This window comes from Mytilus trossulus, chromosome 10 (assembly GCF_036588685.1).
Source record: "Mytilus trossulus isolate FHL-02 chromosome 10, PNRI_Mtr1.1.1.hap1, whole genome shotgun sequence".
Classification (NCBI taxonomy): Eukaryota; Metazoa; Mollusca; class Bivalvia; order Mytilida; family Mytilidae; genus Mytilus; species Mytilus trossulus.
The window spans coordinates 17,718,373-17,742,284 of NC_086382.1; the positions used below are offsets into that span (position 1 = coordinate 17,718,373).

The following is a 23,912-nucleotide window of genomic DNA, read 5'->3' on the forward strand; positions in this document are numbered from 1 at the left end:
TGTACTTAGATTTTTGATTATGGGCCCAGTTTTCAAGTTGGTCCAAATCAGGATCTAAAATTATTATATTAAGTATTGTGCAATAGCAAGTCTTTTCAATTGCACAGTATTGTGCAATGGCAAGAAATATCTAATTTCACAATATTGTGAAATAGCAAATTTTTTTTTAATTAAGAGTTATCTTTCTTTGTCCAGTATAGTAAGCAAGAAATATCTGCAAGAATTTTTTTTAATTGGAGTTATCTTTCTTTGTCCAGAATCAACTTAAATCTTTGTTATATACAATATACAATGTATATTCACTTTTTACTACCAACTGATAAATTTAAATAATCTTTACCATTCAGTGATAACAAGCAGTTTTTTTACATCATGTATTTAAATGAGTAGTAATTGTTGCAAACTCCATTAGAATATTTTAATTGAAATTAGTTTTGGAATAAGGGAAAGGGGGATGTGAATAAAAAATTGGGTTAAATTTTTCTCATTTGAAATTTCATAAATAAAAAGAAAATTTCTTCAAACATTTTTTTGAGAGGATTAATATTCAACAGCATAGTGAATTGCTCTAAGAGAAAACAAAAATTTTAAGTTCATTTGAATACATTCATTCTGTGTCAGAAACCTATGCTGTGTCAACTATTTAATCACAATCCAAATTTAGAGCGGAATCCAGCTTGAATGTTGTGTCCATACTTGCCCCAACCGTTTAGGGTTCAACCTCTGCGGTCGTATAAAGCTACGCCCTGCGGAGCATCTGGTTCGTAAATTAAAGTTATCTTTTACAAAAATCTTCTCCTCTGAAACTACTGGGCCAAATTAATCCAAACTTGGCCACAATCATCTTTGGGGTATCTAGTTTAAAAAATGTGTGGCACGACCTGGTCAACCAACCAAGATGGCCGCCACCGCTAAAAATAGAACATAGGGGTAAAATGCAGTTTTTGACTTATAACTCAAAAACCAAAGCATTTTGAGGAAATCTGACAGGGGATAAAAATATTTATCAGGTCAAGATCTATCTGCCCTGAAATTTTCAGCTGAATTGGTCAATCGGTTGTTGGGTTGCTGCCCCTGAATTGGTAAATTTGAAGAAATTTTGCTGTTTTTGGTTATTATCTTGAATATTATTATAGTTAGAGATAAACTGTAAACAGCAATAATGTTCAGCAAAGTAAGATCTACAAATAAGTCAACATGACCAAAATGGTCAGTTGACCCGTTTAGGAGTTATTGCCCTTTATAGTCAATTTTTAACCATTTTTCGTAAATTAAAGTTATCTTTTACAAAAATCTTCTCCTCTGAAACTACTGGGCCAAATTAATCCAAACTTGGCCACAATCATCTTTGGGGTATCTAGTTTAAAAAATGTGTGGGGTGACCTGGTCAACCAACCAAGATGGCCGCCACCGCTAAAAATAGAACATAGGGGTAAAATGCAGTTTTTGACTTATAACTCAAAAACCAAAGCATTTTGAGGAAATCTGACATGGGATAAAAATATTTATCAGGTCAAGATCTATCTGCCCTGAAATTTTCAGCTGAATTGGTCAATCGGTTGTTGGGTTGCTGCCCCTGAATTGGTAATTTTGAGGAAATTTTGCTGTTTTTGGTTATTATCTTGAATATTATTATAGATAGAGATAAATTGTAAACAGCAATAATGTTCAGCAAAGTAAGATCTACAAATAAGTCAACATGACCAAAATGGTCAGTTGACCCCTTTAGGAGTTATTGCCCTTTATAGTCAATCTTTAACCATTTTTCATAAATCTAAGTAATCTTTTACAAAATCTCCACTGAAACTACTAGGCCACAATCATCTTTGGGGTATCTAGTTTGAAAAATGTGTCCGATGACCTGGCCATTCAACCAAGATGGCCGCCACGGCTAAAAATAGAACAAAGGTGTAAAATGCAGTTTTTTGCTTATAACTATGAAACCACAGCATCTAGAGCAAATCTGACAAGAAGTTAAATTGTTAATCAAGTCAATATCTATCTGCCCTGAATTTTTCAGATGAATTGGACAACTGGTTGTTGGGTTGCTGCCCTCCAATTGGTAATTTTTAAAGAAATTTTGCCGTTTTTGGTTTTCTTGAATACTATTATATAAGCGATAAACTGTAAACAGCAATAATGTTCAGCAAAGTAAGATCTACAAATAAGTCAACATGACCTAAATGGTCAATTGACCCTTTAAGGAGTTATTGCCCTTTATAGTCAATTTTTAACAGTTTTCATTAATTTGGTAAATTTATGTAAATTTTTACCAAATATAGTTCTCTGTTACTAATGGGCAAAGTTCATGATAGATATAATTGTAAGAAGCAAAATCGTTCAGTAAAGTAAGAACTTCAAACACATCACCATCACCAAAATACAATTTTGTCATGAATCCATTTGTGTCCTTTGTTTAATATGCACATAGACCAAGGTGAGCGACACAGGCTCTTTAGAGCCTCTAGTTTGTCTAAAAAGTTGTTTTGGGTTGTGATTTTTATCCTTAACATTTAAACAATCAATTTTATAGGTACCGCAGCAGTGATATTGTTTGCCTTAAATTACTGCCGAATAAAGGCTTTTTCCCCTGGAGAAAAATCCCAATTTGAAAAAAAAATGGCTCAAAATTATTCCCAAAGAGACAACTTTTTTCCCAAGCAGTGCAGTCTTAGTAGTAATTGTGCATGAAAACAAACTGAAGAACACTCATTTGAACATTTTTCATGCCTAAAATGACTATATGTGCAGATTTGAGGGTCTTTTTATGTATCATCAATGACAGTAAGGGGTCTTATTACAAATGAGGGTTTACCTCTGAAAACAGGATCTGTAAATTGAAGTTCCAGTCAGTTTTATAGTTTATTATAAATTTCCCAATTTGATAAAAATGACGCATATTTTCCCAATAAAAAAGGGTAGAGGTAGTTTTGAAAAAAGCCAACAATATCACTGCGCAGTCTACGGCAGGGTAAACCTCTCACATGTCCAAGTATTCAGACAATAGGTAGCGCAGTCTACGGCAGGGTAAGCCTCTCACATGTCCAAGTCTTCAGACAGATCTTAGAGCCAAAAAGATAGAGCTGCCTGCTTGACAAACTTAGGATCTACCCAAGCAAATGAGAATTTTAATTTCATAGTTTCAACAAAAGCTCCAAAAACAAGTAAGATATCTGTTCATAATCATAATGAATAAGAATTTATATGATATAAAAAAGATGATGGGGTATGACTGCCAATAAAACAACTCTCCACACGAGATCAAAATAACACACAAATCAACAACTATCACTGGCAGATCAAGAAATTTTTATAAGTGGGGGCCCAATCAGTGATATTTGTTTGCCTTAAATTAGTGGAGAATAAAGGCTTTTCCCCCTGAAGAATAATCCAAATATGAAAAAAAATGGCTTTTAATTTTTCCCAAAAAGACAACCTTTTCCCCAAACAGTGCAGTCTCAGTAGAAATTGTCCATAAATACAAACTAAAAAACACTCATTTGATCAATTTTCTTGCCTAAAATTTCTATATTATGATTATGGGCACATTTGAGGGTATATTTATGTATCATTAATTTACTGACAAAATGGGGTCTTATTTTAAAGCAGGGTTTGATTCTTGAAAATGGGTCTGGTAATTGAAGTTTCAGTCAAATTTATGGTTTAGGTGTAATACCACCATTGATTTTTCCTTATTAGTCTTTGTTAAATTGGTACTTTTAAAAAAAATATACAGTATTTACCTTTATTTCAACCAAAGAAATACTTTGCATGTGTAAAGATTAATCCTTTCCAGTGATACAGTGAAAATTTCACACAACATTTCATTGCATATAAGAAAATAATCATCACCGGAAGTAAACAACCCAATTTTTACATTGTTATTTACTGTTTACCTGCTTTGGTAGCTATGTAACCTTAACGTTCCAAAATATTTTATAAGACCATCAAATAAAAAAAGAATGATGCTTTCAGACATCCAACATACATATTTACGACTCAGAAAATTTAAGTGCATTGAAATGCAGGATTAATTTTCTACCACTGTCAAATTCACGGGAATATTTTTTTAGGCCTACTTTTGTATGCAACCGGATGTGACGTACCATGATTTGATGGTATTACACCTAAAGAACACCTAAATGTCAAATAAACTTAATGTAATTTTTTTCCCTCCAATTGCAAGTTATTTCAAGCATAACTGTCAAGTTTTGTCTCAGTCAGAACTATAGTTTCAGAGAAAATCACTATAATGTAAGGCCATATCCTACGGCAATTTCAGTCTAATTTCTTCGAAAAATCCTAATTTCAGTGTATCATTATAAAATGCAGTGTTGACTAATATCTGATCAGAAACTCATGATCTATGCATTCAAACAATTAAATATAATACAAAAGACAACTTTTAGATGATAAACAATTTTATTGCACCTTTAAGAGCTCATTTGAAGGTCTGTTTTGGTCTGTTTTGGTCCATTTTTCCTCTTTCCTTCCTTTTTCATCAAAACTTGATATCTTTTGTCTAAAAAATAAAACAAATGTGATTACTTCCCCACAAATATGAAATAAATGTAATGTTAAATCAATAATTAAAGTGTTTTAGCTGAAAGAACTGTCTCTATAAATGTTAACAGTCTACACGGAAGTTTCTAGAAGCCCTTATGTGTAACTCGAGTTTTTAGTCTGTTCGCCTAGTGTGACAAATAACGGTTCCCTTTCAGTCAATCATTTATTGTTACTGGTATCAAAGTCTTTTTATTTACTCATAACAGTATATTTCTAATAGATTTACACAAAGAGTCCACTTTCTTGTATTTTACATTAGAAAATGGGGAGAAAGAGTATAAATAAAAAATACCTCAAAATGTTTTTAAAAAGGGTTATGTCCCTTGGAATGCTGGTACAAAAAAAAATTGGTAAGAATTATAAAGTTTAAGTATGTGAGACTGGATTCTGATGTGTATAAATCCAGGGCAAATAAGTGTTTAGATGATTTATTGTCTGTGCAAAATGTAGACGGCACAATGGCAAATTGTAAACTTTTGCGGCCAAAGAAAAAACAAAAAACATGATGATAGTTGATACTTACTTTAATGCTGAAGTGTCATCTGCAGACCAATTCACATATAAGATTTTTCAACAGAATGCTCTTCAGAACATGTGAACACTGAAATAAAAAAATCACATGTTGTATAAACAAAACTGTTAGGGTATATTTAAAATTTAACACAGTAAACTAAATACAGCTTTGTCTGTCCACCCATTTGACTTAGAAAACACCCGTAAACCCCCATTTCAAGGCAATTTTACATCAAACGTGCTTTCTGTGTCTCAATCCATTCCGAATAGTCCATGTTTACAATGTATGAACAGGTTTATTAATAACTTTTAAAAATGAAAGTACAATAAGGTCACGAGTGCACATGTAGTTTCCCTAAATAGGTGTAATACCACCATTGATTTTTCCCTATTAGTCTTTGTTAAATTGGTACTTTTAAAAAAATTGTACAGTATTTACCTATATTTCAACCAAAGAAATACTTTGCATGTGTAAAAATTAATCCTTTCCAGTGATACAGTGAAAATTTCACACAACATTTCATTGCATATAAGAAAATAATCATCACCGGAAGTAAACAACCCAATTTTTACATTGTTATTTACTGGTTACCTGCTTTGGTAGCTATGTAACCTTAACGTTCCAAAATATTTTATAAGACCATCAAATAAAAAAAGAATGATGCTTTCAGACATCCAACATACATATTTACGACTCAGAAAAATTTAAGTGCATTGAAATGCAGGGTTAATTTTCTACCACTGTCAAATTCAAGGGAATATTTTTTTAGGCCTACTTTTGTATGCAACTGGATGTGATGTACCATGATTTGGTGCTATTACACCTTTATTTTAATTTTCCCAATTCGATGAAAATGACGCATATTTTCCCAATAAAAAAGGGTAGAGGTAGTTTTGAAAAAAGCCAACATATTGTTGGCTTTTTTCAAAACTACCTCTACCCTTTTTTAAATATCACTGCCAATGGCTGCCTTAAAGGGTCCCGCTCCATCACACTATTGATTCCCTATATAAGCAACCAAATTTTTGGAATATTTTTATCCTTAATATGCATTTAATCAGCCGCTTAATAATTTATACATCAAACCAATCATTATACCCCCGCTTTAAGAAAGGGGGGGGGGGGGGTATACTGTTTTACCTCTGTCTGTCCTTCTGTCATTCCGTCCATCCCATGAATATTTTTCGTCACATTTTTCTCAGGAGCTACAACACAAGGATTTCTGAAATTTGGTTTCAGGATTTATATAAGTCAGCTATACCTTGCGATGCGTTTTCAGATTCATCACTCGACAACTTCCTGTTTAACGAACACTTGCATATTTTTACACTATTAATATTATCCACTTGCGGCGGGGGTATCATCAGTAGAGGTAGTTTTCAACCTTGGTTTCAGGATTTATATAAGTCAGCTATACCGTGCGATATTTTCAGATTCATCACTCGACAACTTCCTGTTTACCGAACACTTGCATATTTTTACACTATTAATATTATCCACTTGCGGCGGGGGTATCATCAGTGAGCAGTAGCTCGCAGTTTCACTTGTTTATTCTGTCAACACTTGCCTCATTGTTTATTGTAAACATGTTGTTTTGCATTTAATTTTTTTACAAAAAATACTGGTTCAACTGCATTATAAATGGGACCTTCAACCTTAATATTTACAGGTCATTTGGATCAAGCAAATCTCTGACAGGGAGAATTTCAGCATCTGTTCTGCAGAAGAACGAGGGTCACAAGTATTTAGAAAAGGTTTGTGTTAGATAGAACTATAAGTGATAGACAGGCAGGCAGATTAAACCTGGTATGTGGAATGATTGTAAGGTGTACATGTCTGTCTGGCTTTGTTTAATCTGACCTTGATTTCATTTTTATGATTCTTTGGTTATTGTTAAGCTTTTGTAATTTGGTCTATATTTCACATGTTAAAAGCATTAATTCAACTACATTTTGAGTATATAGAATTATTGCAAGCTGTACAGTCTTGCAGGCTTCACCTGACCTAAGAAAAACAAAGGAAACAATATGCCAAGCCATGTAGTTAATGACACAGAGACAAAGATATATGGATATCAAAATTTCACACAAAACTTGGTTCATATTGTTGTGCTACATTTGTGTTCATTATTTAATAAACTTGATAAAAACTGTTACTTTTCAACAAAACCAAGTAGAAATCTTATCTAAGTCAATGCCTTGCCCATAATGAAGGTTTGGGATTAGATTCCTGGCTGAGTCTAACAAAAGGCTTTAAAACTTGTATTTGGGACAACATCCCTAATGCGCCTCGAAATGAGGAACTCAAAAGTCACATGTAAAGAAAAAATCTCTGTGTAGTGATATTGGACATGTTTCTATTTTTAACAAATGACTGAACTTAATTATTTGTGGTGATAAGGAAAGTAGAGGAACATAGAATAAATGTGTAAAAACTATGGAGCTATTGAATGTGTTCAAAGTATTAAATTTTCAAAGAACTTATTGTGTTAAAAAGGGGATATTTTACCACAAGGAGCCGCATCACATAAGGATGTTTGGGGTTTGCTAATTTACGGGAAGAGTAATCTCACTTCGTACCCCGAAAATTTAACCACACATGTGAAAATGTCACAGCTTCGAAATGAGCTATCATACATATCCAAGTTTATGACATGGACTGAGCTACAGGAAAAAACATTACCATTACCGCCTATGGAAAAACAATTAAAGATATTGAGCCAATTTACCAAAAGATTAATCAGAAGTTTTTAGAGTGATCTATGGATGATTTCACCTTTTACACCAGGAAAATTATTTGTAATGCACACTAGCAAATGACAAGATATTGTCTTTTCTCAGTGAAAAAGGGGGAGGGTCAACAAACCTTTTGAAAACAATATTGCTGCACCTTTTCAACTATTAAGCTAGTAAGCTACCACTCGTTGCTTCTAAAGTAAAAGATTTAAATGAAGGCTGATAAGCCACAAGGGAGAAACATTTTTCTTTCTTTGCAATAAAACTTTAAAGAATTTGATTTTTGCTCTCTCAATAATACTTATGTATTTAAACCAATTAATAACACAGCCTGAGTAAGCATTTTGTTTTATTTGGCAAGCTCTAAATTGTTTATTTATGGTATTTATGCAATTCAAATTACAGTCGGTATGTTAAAAAAATATACTGATATGAAAACTGTTGCTATGGTCTTGGCATTAAATGAAAATGCTTGGTTACTGAACTTTTCGACTCCCTATTTCAAGTTAAACCTTGCGGCAACTGTTCCTCATGTAACACTGCAAACTATAATTAGCATTATTTTGATATGTCGTTATTTAATGACGCCATATTACGTGTGATGTCACAATGTTTCCTTTAAAACCTCATGCCAATATCTCACTGATAAAAGATTTTCACTGAAATACATGTAAAAAAACATTTTTTCTCAAATACAATTATGTGAAAGAACAAGTTTTGAAAATTTGCACTTCATTGCACTCTAATTATATGATTCAAATGACTTTTACAGTAGTTTATAGTGGTTTCTACAGTATAAAATACCAGGTTTCCACTGGCCAGAATAATTCAGTATTTTGGTGTTATTTTTTATGAAATCTTCATTTTGCATAATTTCTCTGTCAAAATGCACTTTTAGGCAACAGAAAATTTTATTGAATGCTTTAACAGGGTCTGTGTGTTGTAATTTAAGGTTTCATTCAGATTTTTTGTCCTTCTTTTGACTAGTGAAGGTATACTGTAAGAAATTAATTATGCATACACTTTGTATTCAAAATAAATAAATATAGCGATAAAAGTGTCATTGCCTTATAGTGCTGAAACAACTTTATTTTTTTTCAGAAATGGACAAAAATACACAGATTTATTCAGAATGTCATACCAATGAAGATCACATAAAAATATTTGGAAAAATCAGAACTATGGATTGCAATTTACAAAAAGATTAATCAGAAGTTTTTAGAGTGATCTATGGATGATTTCACCTTGCACACCTGGGAAAATTGTGAAAATGATGGCAAGTATTTTTTTATTTTTACCTAGATATCCCAGATGATTTCAGATAACCATTATAGATAAATACCAGCAGATACTCAATGAAATTTTTGCTTTTAGAAAGCATTACAGGCACGGGGCTGAACACTTTTTTAGGCACAATTCTAACTTTGTTTACACCCCCGAGAGATCTGAAAGGAATTTGTTTGTGAATTGATCAAGGCATGAACTAACATAATAGTTTTATCTGTGAGTAAACATGACACAATACAGTCTTTTTTATGTAATTATCACTCCAGTTTACCAGAATAACTGATAATCAGGGGAGATAACACACTTCATACGAGTAAAGTGAAATACATCATCATCATGTGCTTTTATCCAATAATTTAACCCATGGTCAGTAGATATCATATGCAGTTAATAAACAGACAAACATGTACATGTTTTAAAGAAATCATGAATTATTATTTGAAATGCATACTAGCAAATCACAAGATATTGTCTTTTCTCAGTGAAAAAGGGGGCTTTTGAAAACAATATTGCTGCACCTTTTCAACTATTAAGCTAGTAAGCTACCACTCGTTGCTTCTAATATAAAAGATTTAAATGAAGGTTGATAAGCCACAAGGGAGAAACATTTTTCTTTCTTTGCAATAAAACTTTCAAGTATTTGATTTTTGCTCTCAATAATACTTATGTATTTAAACCAAATAATAACACAGCCTGAGTAATTTTTTTTGTCTTATTTCAGTTCCAGACATATCATTACTTTTTAACCTGAGATGACAAACTAGAGGTTTTAAAAAGTCCTGAATAACTGGTAAGCATTTTGTTTTATTTGGCATGCTCTTAATTGTTTATTTATTGTATTTATGCAATTCAAATTACAGTCGGTATGTTAAAAAAATATACTGATATGAAAACTGTTTCTATGGTCTTGGCATTAAATGAAAATGCTTGGGTACTGATCTTTTTGACTCCATATTTCAAGTTAAACCTTGCGGCAACTGTTCCTCATGTAACACTGCAAACTATAATTAGCATTATTTTGATATGTCGTTATTTAATGACGCCATATTACGTGTGATGTCACAATGTTTCCTTTAAAATCTCATGCCGATATCTCACTGATAAAAGATTTTCACTGAAATACATGTAAAAAAACATTTTTTCTCAAATACAATTATGTGAAAGAACAAGTTTTGAAAATTTGCACTTCATTGCACTCTAATTATATGATTCAAATGACTTTTACAGTAGTTTACAGTGGTTTCTACAGTATAAAATACCAGATTTCCACTGGCCAGAATAATTCAGTATTTTGGTGGTTTTTTTAGCTCATCTGGCCTGAAGGGCCAAGTGAGCTTTTCTCATCACTTGGCGTCCGTCGTCCGTCGTCGTCGTCGTTAACTTTTACAAAAATCTTCTCCTCTGAATCTACTGCGCCAAATTAAACCAAACTTGGCCACAATCATCATTGGGGTATCTAGTTTAAAAAATGTGTGGCATGACCAGTTAAACCAACCTAGATGGCCGCCATGGCTAAAAATAGAACATAGGGATAAAATGCAGTTTTTAGCTTATAACTCAAAAACCAAAGCATATAGAGCAAATCTGACATGGGTAAAATTGTTAATCAGGTCAAAATCTATCTATCCTGAAATTTTCAGATGAGTCAGACAACCCGTTGTTGGGTTGCTGCCCCTGAATTGGTAATTTTAGGGAAATTTTGCTGTTTTTGGTTATTTCTTGAATATTATTATAGATAGAGATAAACTGTACACAGCAATAATGTTCAGCAAAGTAAATTTACAAATAAGTGAACATGACCAAAATGGTCAGTTGACCCCTTTAGGAGTTATTGCCCTTTAAAGTCATTTTTAACCATTTTTCGTAAATTTTAGAAATGTTTACAAAAATCTTCTCCTCTGAAACTAATGGGCCAAATTATTTCAAACTTGGCCACAATCATCATTGGGGTATCTAGTTTTAAAAATGTGTGGCGTGACCCCCCAAACCAACCAAGATGGCCGCCATGGCTAAAATAGAACATAGGTGTAAAATACAGTTTTTGGCTTATAACTCAAAAACCAAAGCATATAGAACAAATCTTACAGCGGTAAAATTGTTTATCAGGTCAAGATCTATCTGCCTTATAATTTTCAGATGGTTATTATCTAAGTATTATTATAGATAGAGATAAACTGTAAACAGTAATAATGTTCAGCAAAGTAAGATTTACAAATAAGTCAACATGACTAAAATGGTCAATTGACCCCCTAAGGAGTTATTGTCCTTTATAGTCAATTTTAAACAATTTTCATAAAGTTTGTAAATTTTTACTAATATTTTCCACAGAAATTACTGGGCCAAGTTCATTATAGATAGTGATAATTGTAAGCAGCAAGAATGTTCAGTAAAGTGATATGTACAAACACATCACCATCACCAAAACACAATTTTGTCATGAAACCATCTGCTTCCTTTGTTTAATATTCACATAGACCAAGGTGAGGGACACCGGCTCTTTAGAGCCTCTAGTTTTATGAAATCTTCATTTTTGCATAATTTCCCTGTCAAAATGCACTTTTAGGCACCAGAAAATTTTATTGAATGCTTTAACAGGGTCTGTGTGTTGTAATTTAAGGTTACATTCAGATGTTTTGTCCTTCTTTTGACTAGTGAAGGTATACTGTAAGAAATTAATTATGCATACACTTTGTATTCAAAATAAATAAATATAGCGATAAAAGTGTCATTGCCTTATAGTGCTGAAACAACTTTATTTTTTTTCAGAAATGGACAAAAATACACAGATTTATTCAGAATGTCATACCAATGAAGATCACATAAAAATATTTGGAAAAATCAGAACTATGGATTGCAATTTACAAAAAGATTAATCAGAAGTTTTTAGAGTGATCTATGGATGATTTCACCTTGTACACCTCGGAAAATTGTGAAAATGATGGGAAGTATTTTTTTATTTATACCTAGATATCCCAGATGATTTCAGATAACCATTATAGATAAATATCAGCAGATACTCAATGAAATTTTTGCTTTTAGAAAGCATTACAGGCACGGGGCTGAACACTTTTTTAGGCACAATTCTAACTTTGTTTACACCCCCGAGAGATCTGAAAGGAATTTGTTTATGAATTGATCAAGGCATGAACTAACATAATAGTTTTATCTGTGAGTAAACATGACACAATACAGTCTTTTTTATGTAATTATCACTCCAGTTTACAGGAATAACTGATAATCAGGGGAGATAACACACTTCATACGAGTAAAGTGAAATACATCATCATCATGTGCTTTTATCCAATAATTTAACCCATGGTCAGTAGATATCATATGCAGTTAATAAACAGACAAACATGTACATGTTTTAAAGAAATCATGAATTATTATTTGAAATGCACACTAGCAAATCACAAGATATTGTCTTTTCTCAGTGAAAAAGGGGGCTTTTGAAAACAATATTGCTGCACCTTTTCAACTATTAAGCTAGTAAGCTACCACTCGTTGCTTCTAATATAAAAGATTTAAATGAAGGTTGATAAGCCACAAGGGAGAAACATTTTTCTTTCTTTGCAATAAAACTTTCAAGTATTTGATTTTTGCTCTCAATAATACTTATGTATTTAAACCAAATAATAACACAGCCTGAGTAATTTTTTTGTCTTATTTCAGTTCCAGACATATCATTACTTTTTAACCTGAGATGACAAACTAGAGGTTTTAAAAGTCCTGAATAACTGGTAAGCATTTTGTTTTATTTGGCAAGCTCTTAATTGTTTATTTATTGTATTTATGCAATTCAAATTACAGTCGGTATGTTAAAAAAATATACTGATATGAAAACTGTTTCTATGGTCTTGGCATTAAATGAAAATGCTTGGGTACTGATCTTTTTGACTCCATATTTCAAGTTAAACCTTGGGGCAACTGTTCCTCATGTAACACTGCAAACTATAATTAGCATTATTTTGATATGTCGTTATTTAATGACGCCATATTACGTGTGATGTCACAATGTTTCCTTTAAAATCTCATGCCGATATCTCACTGATAAAAGATTTTCACTGAAATACATGTAAAAAAACATTTTTTCTCAAATACAATTATGTGAAAGAACAAGTTTTGAAAATTTGCACTTCATTGCACTCTAATTATATGATTCAAATGACTTTTACAGTAGTTTATAGTGGTTTCTACAGTATAAAATACCAGGTTTCCACTGGCCAGAATAATTCAGTATTTTGGTGGTTTTTTTTATGAAATCTTCATTTTTGCATAATTTCTCTGTCAAAATGCACTTTTAGGCAACAGAAAATTTTATTGAATGCTTTAACAGGGTCTGTGTGTTGTAATTTAAGGTTACATTCAGATGTTTTGTCCTTCTTTTGACTAGTGAAGGTATACTGTAAGAAATTAATTATGCATACACTTTGTATTTTTTTTCAGAAATGGACAGATTTATTCAGAATATCATACTGATGAAGATCACATAAAAATATTTGGAAAAATCAGAACTATGGATTGCAATATGGGACAACATCCCTAATGCGCCTCGAAATGAGGAACTTAAAAGTCGCGTGTAAAGAAAAAATCTCTGTGTCGTGATATTGGACATGTTTCTATTTTTAACAAATGGCTGAACTTAATTATTTGTGGTGATTAGGAAAGTAGAGGAACATAGAATAAATGTGTAAAAACTATGGAGCTATTGAATGTGTTCAAAGTATTCAATTTTCAAAGAACTTATTGTGTTAAAAAGGGGATATTTTACCACAAGGAGCCGCATCACAAAAGGATGTTCGGGGTTTGCTAATTTACGGAAAAAGTAATCTCACTTCGCACCCCGAAAATTTAACCACATATGTGAAAATGTCACAGCTTCGAAATGAGCTATCATACATATCCAAGTTTTACGACATGGACTGAGCTACAGGAAAAAACGTTACCATTACCGCCTATGGAAAAACAATTAAAGATATTGAGCCATTTGCTGTTTATCGGCCTGAGTAGTCTGGAGGTCTGTCTTCTTGTGTACTATTACTTTATATGTTAGTATGACACTTACAACATGAATATTATCATCATAAGTCCACTATCAACATACTGTCCTGAATATGGATGTATTATAGGTTTTGCAGATCTTTTACCTCCCCTAAATTGAAATTTTTAATGTAGATTCATGGTATAAATCTGCTAATTTGGAGACATATTGGGAATTTATATGTTAGACTGTTGATTTATAGAAAGAAAACCTGGGGATATATTGCATTATTCAAAATGTTCAAATAAATACAAAATATTTGTGTTTTTACATTATTTTTTTTAGCTTGGCCATTTAAGGGGAGATAAATCTTTTACTATTTTTTTATACTGGACTGAAAGAGTAATTTAGTATCTCACTTTTTGGTAGTTTGGTGACAGCATTTTTTTCTTTCAACTTTCTTTAAGCATATTAAAAAACCTATCTCCTTATATTTTATTCCGAAATTCTCATAGATTTCTTTTAATGCCAAAAAATGTGTTTTTTTCATGAACAATCTGAGCACATTTGAACAATTTGTATGACCTGTATCTTGAAAAATAGCCCAGGACCCATACTTTTCATTAGTTTTTTGTAAAAAGCATAGACAAAACTTTATTTTGGCAAAGTATAAAAAAGATCTATCTGAGGAAATTTGAACTTTTTATTTACTTTAATGACCATAAGGGAAAAGAATTTACTTTAGTCACTTTTTCATCAAATGCTCTACAATCTATATTTTTATATTTGATTTATAAAGCTAGTGGCAATAAGTTTTGTCTCTTTTTCATAGGTTAACAAGGCTGTAGGATTATCACCGGGAGAATTCATCTTCAGAATGGCCTTAAAAATTGCTGCTAAGAGAATGCTTCAAAAAGCGAAGCAGATTAGTTTACAAAGCAAAGAGGAAACGTCTGTTGAAAAAAATATTGAAAAGTCAGAAAGAAGCAACTAAGGAAATTCATGAAGGTGTTTCCTACTACCAAGCTGCTGAATTACATCAAGATGAAGAACTAACCCAAACAACAGAAATTCCCAATAGATTAACACTACCAGAAAATGCCTTTACATATGTTGTATTTGATACAGAGACGACTGGCAGAGGCAGAAATAGTGACATTTTGCAGATAGCAGCTGGTGATGACTTTAATGTGTATGCTCAGCCACGTTGTGAAATTTCTGAACAGGCATCTGCTGTGAATATGCTAAGATACGATAGGGGAACAAATACTATGTTCCAAAGAGGTATTCCAGTCTTATCAAAACTAATACAGGAAGCTCTTTTGGATTTTATTGAATATCTTAAGAAATTCCTCAACCCATACTTGTAGGACACAATGCTTGTAATTTTGACCTTCCTATTGTTTGTAATAGAATGTCTGAATTTAAATTATTTTCAGAATTTTCTTCTCATGTTTTTGGTTTTGTTGACACTCTGAAAATTTCAAAAAGAATCTTCCAAACGTCTGATGTTGGCAACTACAAGCAGGAAAATCTTGTCAGTAAACTTCTTACAAACTGCACTTATCAAGCACATGATGCAAAAGAAGATGTGAAAGTATTGACTACTTTATTCACAGAAAAAATAGAGAAGGAAGTGCTTGATGAAGACCTTTTCCACATATCCTTTCATGATGTGAAGAAAAGATATGATGAAATTTTACAACAGAAATTTATGTCATTAGCAGCAGTGACCAAGTTGGCCAGAAATGGTGTCTCTCCACTTCATCTTAGATTAGAGCATAACAGAAACTCTGGTTTAAAGTTATTATTAACTGATCTGCATATAAGATTAACAAATAAGAACTTAACATCTGTGATTAGTTTCCTGGAGAAAGAAGAGTGAATTTCATACTGTTAGCATCACTTGGCGTCCGTAGTTGTCTTATTGTCTTCACTCTACTTTTACAAAATTCTTCTCTGAAACTATTGTGCCATATTCCCCCTTTCCTTTCTCAATTTTATTAGGGCCCCACCTTTAGGCGGGTCGCCCTATAGTGATCAGTCTGTCCGTCCGTCCGTCTGTCCGTCCGTAACACTTTCGTGTCCGCTCCATATCTAGAGAACCATTATGATTTTATACTTAATACTTAACATGATTATTAACCAACACCAGAGGGTGTGTCATGTTGTATGTACAACTTCCTAGGTCAAAGGTCAAGGTAAAAAACTTTGGTTTCAGTTGACAACCCTGTGTCCTGTGGTGAAGATCGTGTCCGCTCCATATCTAGATAACCATTATGATTTTAAAGTTTATACTTGACATCCATTTTAACCACCACCAGAGGGCGTGTCATGATGTATGTACCACTTCCTAGGTCAAAGGTCTGTCTGTCTGTTGGTCTGTCCATCGCTAACAAATTTTATCCACACTATATTTTGAGAGGACAGCTGTTATTATTTCATACTGACAAACATTTTCAACTTAACATATATATTAACCAACACCAGAGAATGTGTCATAATATATGCATCCTAGGTCTAAGGTCAGTCTGTCTGTCTGTCCATCCGTTCGTTGTTCGTAACAAATTGTGTCCGCTCTACCTCTCGAGAACCGTTAATATTCCATACTTTATACTTGGTGGGTCATAATATATTGAAGGCATAATTCTAAAAATATGTGACAAATATTAATTGGGCAGCACCTTTAAACATATTGTTCAAACATCAATCCATATATCCAGAAGTCACCTTAGAGTAGTCAACAATGAGTTCACATCATGCAGTCATATCACTATTATACTATGAAAGTAAGATGAGAATATTTATCAGTTTTAACTTAAAATCTTAGATTAAAATCACACATGAGACTATGTAATAACTTCAAATAATGCTTCATATCAGATTATCCATACAATTTATTTACCCTACGTTATTGACAGTGGGGCCCACAGAGATGGCTCCCATCTTAATGATATCTAGTTTGTACTAATAATCATTGCATATCAGTTTCATTGCATTTATTTGAGGCAAACTTGAAGGAAGAAAACAAAAACAAAGAGATCAGCAATTTTTTTCAATTTGAAAAGGTTTTTTTCTAAAGAACAGTAAAAGGCAAAATCATATTATATCTTTGTTTTGTGGTAATAAGCATTGTGTATAAGTTTCAAAATATTTGGTTAAGGCAATTTTTCAAATTGTAAAGGGGCATAACTAAGAATGGTAGAAGTGATACTACACCAATTTAAACTTGATTAGCTTTTGTGGTAATTAGCACTGTGTATAAGTTTCATAACATTCATTTTAGGAAAACTAGAGTAAGAGAATGGAAACAAAAATTCAGTAATTTTTCTGTTTGTAAAAAGGCATAATTTTAGTATGGTAACTGCGATGCTACCCCATTCAAACTTGATCTGTGTATTTTGGTAAAAAGCATTGTGTATAAGTTTCATAAAAGCATACTAAAGTTAGAGAATGGAAACCAATTATAGGATGTACGTCCAGTCCATCTGTACAGGTTGAGGGACTTTCTTTAAATATTCAATAAATTCCAAAATAGCCTATGTGTACCTACAATGGTAAATCTTAATGCCCCTTCTATTACTGATTTATAATGATATAATGAGGGTGTGACAGTTATAGAAACTTGGGTATGAAATTATGAGGGAGTGACGGTTATAGAAACTTGGGTGTGATGTTGTGAGGGTGTGACAGTCATAGAAACTGGGTTTAATGTTTATGAGGGTGTGACAGTTATAGAAACTGGGTTTAATGTTTATGTCGGTGTAACATTTACAGAAACTTGGGTATGATGTTATGAGGGTGTGACAGTTCTAGAAATTTCGGTGTGATGTTATGAGGATGGTACGGTTATAGAAAATTTGGTGATGTTATGAGGGTGTGACAGTTATTGAAGTTTTGGTGTGATGTTATGAGGGCGTGACAGTTATAGAAACTTTGGTGTGATGTTATGAGGGTGTGACAGTTATAGAAAATTTGGTGTGATGTTATGAGGGTGTGGCAGTTATAAAAACTTAGGTATGATGTTATGAGGGTGTGACAGTCATAGAAAATTTGATATGATGTTACCAATGTTTGACACCTATCAGAACATGGGTATGATGTTTATGAGGGTTCGACAGTTATCGGATTTTCAGTATGATGTTTTGAGGTGCGACAGTTATAGAAACTTTGGTGTGATGTTATGAGGGTCTGAAATTCATAACTGGGTTAAATGTTTATGAGGATGTGACAGTCATAGGAAATGGGTTTAATTTTTATGAAGGTGTGACAGCCATAGAAACTGGGTTTAATGTTTATGAGGGTGTGAGTCATAGAAACTGGGTTTAATGTTTATGAAGGTGTGACAGTCATATAAACTGGGTTTAATGTTTATGAGGGTGTGAGTCATAGAAACTGGGTTTAATGTTTATGAAGGTGTGACAGTCATATAAACTGGGTTTAATGTTTATGAAGGTGTGACAGTTATAGAAACTGGGTTAAATGTTTATGAAGGTGTGACAGTCATAGAAACTGGGTTTAATGTTTATGAAGGTGTGACAGTCATAGTAACTGGGTTTAATGTTTATGAAGGTGTGACAGTCATAGAAACTGGGTTTAATGTTTATGAAGGTGTGACAGTCATAGAAACTGGGTTTAATGTTTATGAAGGTGTGACAGTCATAGAAACTGGGTTTAATGTTTATGAAGGTGTGACAGTCATAGTAACTGGGTTTAATGTTTATGAGGGTGTGAGTCATAGAAACTGGGTTTAATGTTTATGAAGGTGTGACAGTCATATAAACTGGGTTTAATGTTTATGAGGGTGTGAGTCATAGAAACTGGGTTTAATGTTTATGAAGGTGTGACAGTCATATAAACTGGGTTTAATGTTTATGAAGGTGTGACAGTTATAGAAACTGGGTTAAATGTTTATGAAGGTGTGACAGTCATAGAAACTGGGTTTAATGTTTATGAAGGTGTGACAGTCGTAGAAACTGGGTTTAATGTTTATGAAGGTGTGACAGTCATAGAAACTGGGTTTAATGTTTATGAAGGTGTGACAGTCATAGGAAATTTGGTTTGATATTACCAATGTTTGACAGGTATCGGAACTTCAGTCTGATGTTTTGAGGGTGCGACAGGTATCGGAACTTCAGTCTGATGTTTTGAGGGTGCGACAGTTATTGGAACTTCAGTATGATGTTTTGAGGGTGCGACAGTTATGGGAACTTCAGTATGATGTTTTGAGAGTGCAACAGTTATGGGAACTTCAGTATGATTTTTTTAGGGTGTGACAGTCAGTTTGGGTTTGGGACTTTAGTAGAACAGATATGACAGGGTGACAGATATAGGACCATTTGTATTTTTGGCTATGTAATGGATTGTGTGCAATTGAAGATGTTGGTAGTTTTGGACCAGCTTATATATATATATCCTATTGTTAGTTTTCTTAATTTACATTGTTCATGTTAATAACATTTATTTTCAAAAGATAAAGAAATAATTATACTTTAGTTTCATTGTTCTTCTAAGTGTTGTATTGATCATTCAACTGAAGGTGAAAGTCATAGTGCTACGTTTGAAAAAAGTGACAAGATCCCCAAAACACTTTTATACTTCTGAAAGTTGGACAATTTTTCACTTTATAAAATTTCATCTAAACTTGCATAAATACTGTAATCACTGAACAACACAATAACCAACATACTATACCAAGGAGTAGATGTGTAAAAAAGACATATATACAAATGTTCATGCCAATCCAACAAACACACCACAAATCACATGTATACAAAACAGATATCCAGAAGTGAACTTCATTGAACTAATTTTAATTTATTAAAATTAAAAGTAAGATTTTTATATTACAGGTCTACATAACCACATTTGTTATTTCATATAAGAACTACATATACAGCTGCTTTGTGTTGTCTGTCAATCTTCTGTTTCGTCTATCTTCATGTATAGAAGCATGCATATAGATATAGAAAGATGTGGCGTGAGTGCTAATTTTCAGATCTGCAGTGACATCACACCATGTAACTGACCAATCAATGGTTAGCATGTGTGTTACGTTTACAATGTTGAGAGGTGATGTCAATAAGAATCCTCTAGATCAGACTGCAATGCAAATTAATACAATTTTGATATCCGATACCTGTTGAATATAGTAATTTTACTCTTTAAATATAATTGTTAAAGACACTATTCTCCATTTTAATTTTTAACATACTCTGGTTACTAAATAATTGGCCATGCAATATAAATAATCAAGTATCACCTTCAAATAGATCTTCAAATAGAAAAATCTAGAGGATTCCTGTTGGCATCACCCCCTGAAAATTTTAAATGCCAGCATGTCCGGATCTGGACAACTCTCTATACAAATAACAATTAATAAAAATAAACCATTATAAACAAATATACGGCCTTCAACACGGAGCCTTGACTCACACCGAACAACAAGTAATCAAGGGCCCAAAAATTACTAGTTTAAAACCACTCAAACAGGAAAAACTAACGGTCTAATTCTATATAAAAACGAGAAACATGTATAAATTACATAAACAAACGACAACTACTGTACATGTTTGTTATACAAAAAAGACTCCAAATCTGAACATTGTAAGTGAAACAATTGGACAAATCATACCAGAAATCTATCTTTTTCATGCAGGGCTTTTTTCTGCTTATTCATAAATATTTGTATAATATTTGTTTATGTCTGACAGATTGAAATGAATGTACATGACTTTCAAATTCTCAACTTATGTCTTTTCATCCAATTGCTGCATACAAACAATTCACCAAACATGGGATAATAGAGAATTACTTGTTACTCTCAATGGCAATCATAATATTATTATATGAATTAAAATATAACATAAGAAGCACGAAAAGTTTATTTGTTTCCTTCAAAATCAGATACTTGTGCATGTAAAACAAAGTTTTACCAAAGTTAAATAACTCCCCCTACTGGCAGATAGATGTGAGCATAAAAGGTAAGTTTATCACGGTTTGCTCTCATTGGTTACAAAGCAAGAATGATTCTTAAAAATAAACCAGTGGCAAGTCCAGAAATTTTCATCAGCTACTGACTGCCTTAGAGGGAACCCGCTGTGGTCATACTTTATTGATTCCCTATACATTCAACCCTTTTTTCCCCCGAGAAAAGGGAGAGGGGCTAGGTCCCCCTCTTAATCCGCCTCTTTTAAAGCTATCTAATAATGTCTTTTACCGTGAAATCTTACCTGAACAAAATGATGTACCATACTAAGAAAAAAATCCACGTATTATGCAAACCTTACCTTAAGGAGTTGTTGCAATGGTTCCTAACCTGCAGTGAGAGGGTTACTCTCTATATACAAAATACATGGGATACCACGTCACCATTTGTTGCATACCGCACAAGCAAACGGACGTTCAACTTTGGCAAGGGTTTACTACCATTCGGAAGAAGCCCAAATTGATCATATTTCTATACCCACTTTGTCTTTCTAATGTGACTAAGAACAGATAATACAATTTATCAAGGTTGGTTGGTAGATATGTTTTAGTGATTTACAACGGTTAATGCATGATTTTGGAATAATTGAGACGCGAACATTTTGTCCAACTAAATACACTCTCAAAGGTTGTCGTCTGTTTATATAGTTCATAATTCATAAGTTATTTGTGGGAACCATTATAGCTTGCTGTTCGGTGTGAGCCAAGGCTCCGTGTTGAAGGCCGTCACTTGAGAACTGTTAACTTTTACAAACTTGTATGGATAGTTGTCTCATTGGCACTCATACCACATTTTCTTATTTGTGAAGTTTTGTCGAATAACTAACGTGAAGAAACGCAGCTATGTATCTCTCTCAAATTTGTAGATTTAATATTCAAAGCCTTAAATAAAATCTAAGAACGGTCAACCGAACGGTCAACTGATTGTCTCCTTCCTGCCAGTCTTGATTTACCTGATCAATTTACTTCACATATTTCGATATCAGACAACTCTACATATTTTATTTCAGCATCACAACTGTGTGAATCCCAGAAGATCAAAGAGACATTATCTACGCATGGAGTCGAGTGGAGATTTATCCCTAGCCGAGCCCCGTGATTCGGTGGTTGGTGGGAGAGACACAGCGCATAAACTAAAACAAATTTAAAGAAAATACTGAATTGATTAACATGGAGACACTGTTAATTGCCGAATTTGAAAAGATTGTAAATGATCGACCATTGACTTGTGTATCTACAAACAATGATGACAGTTAACCATTTACACACCGGCCTATCTACTATCATATTACATCTGTACCATATCCGAGAATTGAGATAGATAATCTTGATGAACCTTATACGTATTGAACACGTCTGTTATTTCAAAGAGTGCACAAAGCTTTTCGTTTATAATTGCACATTTTTGGAATCGTTGGCAGTCCGAATATTTAACAGCACTGAGAGAGTTTCATAAGAAAAGTGGAGACAACAAATAATATAACGTCGTACTTTAATAAATTCATTTCGTGCAGCTCAATCATTCAGCATAATTTATATAGGAACGGTCTGCTGGACTTGCTATTTACAGAGCCGAAATGCAATTAAAAGCGGCTTATATTTCTAAAAGTGCAGTTAAATTAAAACAGAGATATTATACATTTATTTCCAGTTTATTTCCAGTTCCTGAGGGAGATTTCAAGATTAGTTCACCCAAGAATATTCATATTTCTAGAGGGCTGTGCCCGAGGAAATGTTATTTTTCGAGGGTGAACAAATCTTCATATCTCTCGAAGCTTAGAGAAATTATTCCACTGCTTATGCTTCGTTTACTAACTGAGTATACTATATTAATTTTTATCGGTCGTCCCTCTGTCTATATCACTCTATTCAGCTCTTAATATTTATTGTTCCGTATCATGTCTTTGTGACGTCAAATACGTTGACCCGGCCTTAATAACTTTGACCCGGACATATCCGCGACGTCATAATGTTTGAACCGACGTTAATAACTTTGACCCGAACTTATCAAGTCATCTTTTGTGTGCTTGCGAAACAAAGAAAACACTTTCGAAACACGCAAATATAGCCCGATAAATCGATTATCAGATTATCTACATATTGATATTGTAAAATATCAGCTGCTTGACATTATATGAAGGCTTTTTGATCTCGTTCGCTACGCTCACTCGACAAAAAGCTTCATATTATGTCTCGCAGCTGATATTTTACGATATCAACATGCAGATAACCTGATAATCCGTACGTATACGTTTGTTTTCTCGAGGTTTCTACAGAGGGGAATATGATGTTTAGAGGGGAATATTAAGTTTTGTTCGACGTCACATGCGTGAGTTTCAACCAATCAAATGTTAATTTCACCATCAAAATCAACATACAGTGGAATAATATGGTATGAACTTGGAGCAAAGATATTGATTGTAACAGGATAGATTTTAATCAATTCTTCTGCTTTCTTTTATCTGCTTTTTATATTTTTGAATATTTTTTTATAAATTGAAGCGTTTATTTCATCACCTGTTTTTAAGAGTTATTATCATTGTTGAAAGCAAATTCAAAATTCATGAAAATGACAGACGAGATAGTAGTAAGCATCATTAAGATATAATTAGTCATACGCCATTCTTATTACTATTACAACTATTACAGCAAAATGCAAATACCTTTAACTAGCTTGCTTGCTAGCTTGGCCTTGAAGTCCTAACAAAGAAGTTTATGCTCCTTTCGGAGATGGCCAAACGATGAAAAGCTCCAAGCGATTGATTGTACAGGAAGGCTGCAAGTGATATTACAGTAAACTTGCGAGCGAGTCAACAAAAATATCCGCCATGGAGAAAATGAA

At 33.1% G+C, this 23,912-nt stretch overlaps 1 pseudogene; it reads left to right on the forward strand.

Moving 5' to 3' along the window:
- Positions 1–15,528, forward strand: part of LOC134687731 (uncharacterized) — a 34,975-nt pseudogene extending 19,447 nt beyond the window's left edge.
- Positions 15,529–23,912: the final 8,384 nt, after the last annotated feature.